General features: G+C 35.9%; 1 protein-coding gene across 5 annotated transcripts in view; it reads right to left on the reverse strand.

The window, feature by feature from the left end:
• The window catches only part of ALCAM (activated leukocyte cell adhesion molecule), a 231,728-nt gene that overhangs the window by 61,657 nt on the left and 163,946 nt on the right, over positions 1-6,125 (reverse strand). The window lies entirely within an intron of this gene.

Here is a 6,125-nt window from a genome sequence, read left to right on the forward strand (position 1 = left end):
GGTGGTTATTGAAAATTCTTTGCTCCGGCACACTGCCGTCCCGCCAGGTGCTCACACCTGCTGCTGGCGCCCGGTGCCGGCCCCAATGGCTCAGAACCATCAATGGGTGCGAGCGGCAGCTGCCGGCCCTGATCACTCCTGAGAGCTTCTCCACCTCCCCCTGCTCCTGAGGGGCGATGGGGCATCAGCCGCTGCTGGCACCCACTGACAGCGCCAGCACCGCTGGCACCCGCTGCTGGCACTGGCCCCAATCGCTCTACACCGTCAGCGGATGCTAGCAGGGCCGGTGCCATCAGCATGTGGGAGCTGTTGTGGCAGGAGCAGGGCTGCTGGCAGACAGAGGACCGGGACCGCAGTGGGAGGGGCCGTGTGGGGGCATGGATGATGGGCAGAGACCCTCCCCTGTGCCCACCGCAGCCTCATGGCCCACAGTTCCTTTCAAGGTGCACAAATTGGTGCACTGGGCCCCTAGTTAACAATAAAATAGGACAGGGCAGGATAGCATAAGATTTCATCAAACTACTCAGAATGGTGCTCATTTAAACTTATGAATTGTTTATTTCTGGAAGTTTCCCTTTAATATTTTCTGACCTCGGCTGTCCATGGTAACTGAAACATAAGAAGTGAAGTCTTGGATTCAGGGGGCAGGGGAGACTGCTGTAAATAACTTCATTTTAAGATACATATCTTGACGTTTATTTATTATCATTTTATCTTAAATGACATACTAAAAGTGTGAAGCTAGAACATATATACTAGTACTATCTAAATATCATCAGATCTTATTTAGCTACTAAGCCTTTGAATGTCATGCAATTCAAATTTACAGCCTCCCTCCTCCAATTTTATCAGGGAATACAAAGAGTGCATTCCCAATGAACACAGTGAAATCTGTATTTTCTCTGTATTTTTTAAAATATATTTTAATTGATTTCAGAGAGGAAGGGAGGAAAGAGAGAGAGAGAGAGAGAGAGAGAGAGAGAGAAAGAGAGAGAAAGAGAGAGAAACATCAATGATGAGAGAGAATCATTGATCGGCTGCCTCCTGTACACTCGCCACTGGGGCACATGAGCCCACAACCAGGGCATGTGCCCTAATGAGGGATCTAACTGTGACCATCTGGTTCATAGGTCGACACTCAACCACTGAGCTTTGGCTGGGCTCTCTGTATTTCATGGGAAAAACATTCACTATATTTCAAAGAAGTGTGGAACTAGACAAAGATGAACATGTATTAAATTACGAAAACTAACTTAAAATATAATTTTCACTTGAAAATATCATCATATTTATCTTCTGGAAAAAATTTTAAAGTATTAAAAACTAAGAACTAATACATATAGGGCTGTAATAAATTTTAATTATAAGTGGGAAAATAAGCATGAAAAGGGCTTATATTGTAGTAGTAATGGTTAAAACACTACTTTGAATTTTAAATAAATTATTATCACAATAAGAATTTGTTCTATGAAAATTCTTCATAAAGTATTTACAAAATGCAAACAATCTAACTTAAATCATAATTTGCAACTAAGGCACTGAAAACTTCTTACACATATTTAATTCTATATAAAAATATGTAAATGATAAAAATTAAATTGTAAAAAGAAAATACCCCACAATTTTTATATATGTATGTAATAGACTATTCAAATCCATATATATTCATGTAGTTTTAGAAAAACTCAGATATTTAACTTGTCAATAGTACTTAGGAAACACCTCAGATTTTTACCTGATATTGTTTACCATAATCTTTAAGATTAAATATTTTTATAATTAAGATATGTCATAATTGGATATAGAGTGAGGGGCTAAATTTAATGGTAGAGAAAAATATTTTGTCCACCAGGTGGTGCTAAAGTGCAAAGCTAAGGCAATTTTCAACACATAAATAACACCATCTTAAGACTTTCTGAAGAAACAGGGCAGGGTGAATAGCATATTTCACCATTACCCATGAATCACAACACACACAAAATTTCATATTGGGATAAAAATAATTTACCTTTGTAAAAATAAAAACAGTAATAAAATCCCTATTTAAAAATTCTGTCAGTTAAGGAAGCTATTTCCCTTTAAAGCAATTTTGCTCCAGTGAACAAAAACATTAAAAAGAACACAAATTTTATGTATTTATGTCACATAACAACTAGTTTCCAGAATTGTTAACATTGTTGAAATAAAGTAGACATGGTATAACCCACGAGAATGTGGTTTTCACTTGCTCTTGGAGATAAGATGTTTACTAAAATTGTTTACTGTATCTTCAATGCTATAATATAAAAATTACCTCAATATTTTTTAAATTGCTTAGTCCAGTGATGGCGAACCTTTTGAGCTCGGTGTGTCAGCATTTTGAAAAACCCTAACTTAACTCTGGTGCCGTGTCACATATAGAAATATTTTGATATTTGCAACCATTGTAAAACAAAGACTTATATTTTTGATATTTATTTTATATATTTAAATGCCATTAAACAAAGAAAAATCAACCAAAAAAATGAGTTCGCATGTCACCTCTGACACGCGTGTCATAGGTTCGCCATCACTGGCTTAGTCTTTCCCATGTTGTAAATTTAACTCCTTTTAACTTCGATCCATTGGAAAGTATAAACCTGTAAATGAAGAGGTGATCTCTTCAGCCTTATTAAAATAAAAATAAGAATTGTGAGGAATGAGATACATGGTTGCAGATATGCAAACTAATTGGAGTTAAGAAACTGCTTTATTTCACAACATAGAATAATTTTCTACAATTCTTTAGCTTCTAAATATGGAATTTTAATCATGCATTTTAACATCTGTTAATGCATTAACCAGGGGCAGGTATGCCAAGCCAAGGAAAGCATTTTGTGATTTAATGTTTTGTTTTATTCATCAGTATATAGCAAGGTGTTTGAATATGCAATAACTCTAAAATAATCTGGATCTATACCTTAGATTATGGCAGGACATCCACCTCTAATTATCTCATCATTATAAAAGCACATCTTTCGACAACTGACGATGCTCCCATAGTTAGTCAAGAAGTGAAAACAACTTACAGGGCTTAGGTACCAACGAGGGGAATCGTTTGCCAGATATACAGAGAAGCAAGAGAGAATTCCTTTTCCAAAAATGTAATGCTTCGTGCTTTCATACAGACCCTTTTTCTTTTATCTTCTCTAGAGAACTTTAATGTGATATATATACACACACATCAAATTTTATTAAAATGGTAAAGCTCTACAGATTTCAAGTCCATAGTGTATTAGTGATGAAAGTGCAGTTACAACAGGGAAGGGACCATATATGTTTAGTCTCTGCATCCCTATAAGCAGCTCCTGGAATAAAATGGGCTTCTAATAAGGTGATTTCTCATTTGAACATTATGGAGTCCTTTCCATTTTGTTTATCAAATTAACTTTTGAAAGTCAGGAAGGAGTTGACAACACTGGGATTTTGAGAATTCTTATTCCTACCATATATTCTCCAGGGTGTCATAAATTTTGATTCATATAAAACAGGGATTTGTTTTTGCATGGCACTCTCTTTTTTGAAGAGAAACAATACAACATTTTTTGTAAGAGTTCATGGATAAAACTACAGAAAACATCCCTCCTTTCCTTTCAAGATAAATTAAGGATTATTTGTGCTCTGTGATTTGCAAATGATACTATGAAATGTCATTTTGTTACTTGTGATGACCACAATAATTTAAAAGATGATTTAAAGCAAAGATAATTTAAAATCATTTAAAAATTCATGCATTGAGTCTTTTAATGACAACTTGACATCCAAAATTAGCCAGGGAAGGACTCTTTAGAACATAAAAAACATAAGGAAAATATGACACGTGACAAGAATCAGGCCAATAGGTAAAAGACCAACAGTTACAGACAGAAGCACTGGTCTACAAATTTAGGGCAGAATGAATGAATGATAAACAATTGGGTGGAATTAGGGTCTACAATTATGATGATTTTAAAAATAATTTTCAAGTTTGTTATAATCATCAACCTTCTTCTTCTGATAAGAGTATACTGACTGCCAGGTTCATCTGAGAGAAAGAGTAAATGCTTAAACCTGGGAGAAAGCTAATCTCTCCAACTCCGTAGGGATGAAGTGGCTACAAGGACAACTGTGGTTTGGTGATGAATTGGCATCCTGATTTCTAAAGATGTCTGTCTTTAAGATGAAGTGCCAGTGAGACTAAAAGTACTTGTCAACACAAATGATTCTGTTTATATTTTTCATAGAAGAGATTTTTATCTTTGAATTGCCAAGTTTGAATTAAATTTACCTTAGAATTTCCCTACAATTTTCTCCCTATAATATAAGTTGGTTAAATTATTCATGGTTTTGTAGCCTAGAGATTATTGGACATTATTGCAAATATAGAATGCCTATGATGTCCTTCCTCAAAGAGGTTAAGTGTAAATTATAGAAGAAATGTGTGTGTGTACAAGTTTGTGCACTTTTATGTGGTACATGTTATATTTACATGTACATGCATATGTTATAAGAGGCTTTAAAATGGGCTAGAAAATAACTACATTTGATGTGTTCTATAAATTTAAGGTATTGTTATAAATTATTAATACTGATGTTTCTATAAATATGTCCTGATATAAAATAAATTATAAAAACATATTGTATTTGAAAATACATGCATAGTTATTTAATTTTTTATGAGTAATAATTAACTAAAGATAAAGAACGATAGAACTAGAAAGGCTACATAGGAGAATTCAGTGAAAATACATGGGAAAATCACAGCATAAGAAAAATCTCCTGACTAAATAATTCTGACATATAGAATCTCAGGCAAGTGATCATAAAATATAATTGGCTCAGAGCTTGTAATAAATAACTCTCAGTTATACAGAAATGTTAGGTAAATTTATTTGTGCAAATGAATTGTTGGGGAGAAGTAGGTAGAAATAAGAAAGTTATTCTTAGAAGTTACTTTCACATTTATTTGATGAATTTGACAGGTAAAAATGCTAGTGTCCCAATATGCTTTATTAATAAATTAAGATATGTACAACTCTAACTAAAACATGTAAATATTCTGTTACATCAGTTTTTATCTGTGTTTCTCAACTTCATCACCACTGACATTTGGGTTGAATACGGGTAAATCTTTACTGTGGGGGACTGTCCTGTATGTTAGCAGCATCCCTACCTGTGCCCATTAGATGCCAAAAGTACCCTCCTCCAGTTATGACAAGAAAATCTTGAGACATGACAAATGTCCTGTGGGTGGAAAATGCCCAGCCCCAAACTCCAGTGTAGTTGAGAACCACTAGTTTAGATTTTCAACAATTGGCCTCCTTCATTCAATAAAATGTGGTTTCCAAGAAAGGGAACTTATTACAAAATAGAATCTTCATGTAGGACTAAATAACATTCAGTAGGACTGAATATGAATGAAGGGATGGATCTAGAAAAGGCGCATAAAACACCTTGCTATTATCAAATTCAAACTTTTTTCCTCACAAAACATCTTATATTAAACTATACAAGGGCATTGATTCCTGACTCTAGGAATTTGAGATGCAATCTCTTCACAGAAATGTCAAGAAACATTCTAACAAATCTAACTCATGTGCCACAATCAAACACAAATTATACATGCTACTTAGTATATGTACTTTCTAAACTATACATATGACATTTTATTTAATACTAGTGGCCCAGTGCATGAAATTCATGCACATTAAAAGGGAATTAATTAGAGGAAATATTTTAATATTGCTATTTGCCCTTTCTCTATAATAGAAGTGTCAGAGATGAAAGAAAATTACTAAAATGTATATGAAAATATCCCTCCTGTCAGAGTCTGGGGTGCGCCGTGGGACCCAGAGTCAAGTCCCCGCCCACCCGCACATGCCTCAAAATCGTGCAAGACCGACAGCGACCACGCCATCTTGGGAAACAGAGCTGCTTGAGACTAGGATCCTGGCCTCAGCACCACCCAGTCTGATCTCAGACGCATACCAGGACCCTGCAGCCACTGGGGGGGAAGACCTGCGACCACAGCTACAGACCTGCGGACACCAAAAGTTCGGAGATCCCCGCGGCAGATCCGTGAGTAACAGAGCCCATCCCCCCTTCCCGCAGGCTCGCGGGCAGCGCCA

This window comes from Myotis brandtii, unplaced genomic scaffold (genome assembly GCF_000412655.1).
Source record: "Myotis brandtii unplaced genomic scaffold, ASM41265v1 scaffold128, whole genome shotgun sequence".
NCBI classification, from domain to species: domain Eukaryota; kingdom Metazoa; phylum Chordata; class Mammalia; order Chiroptera; family Vespertilionidae; genus Myotis; species Myotis brandtii.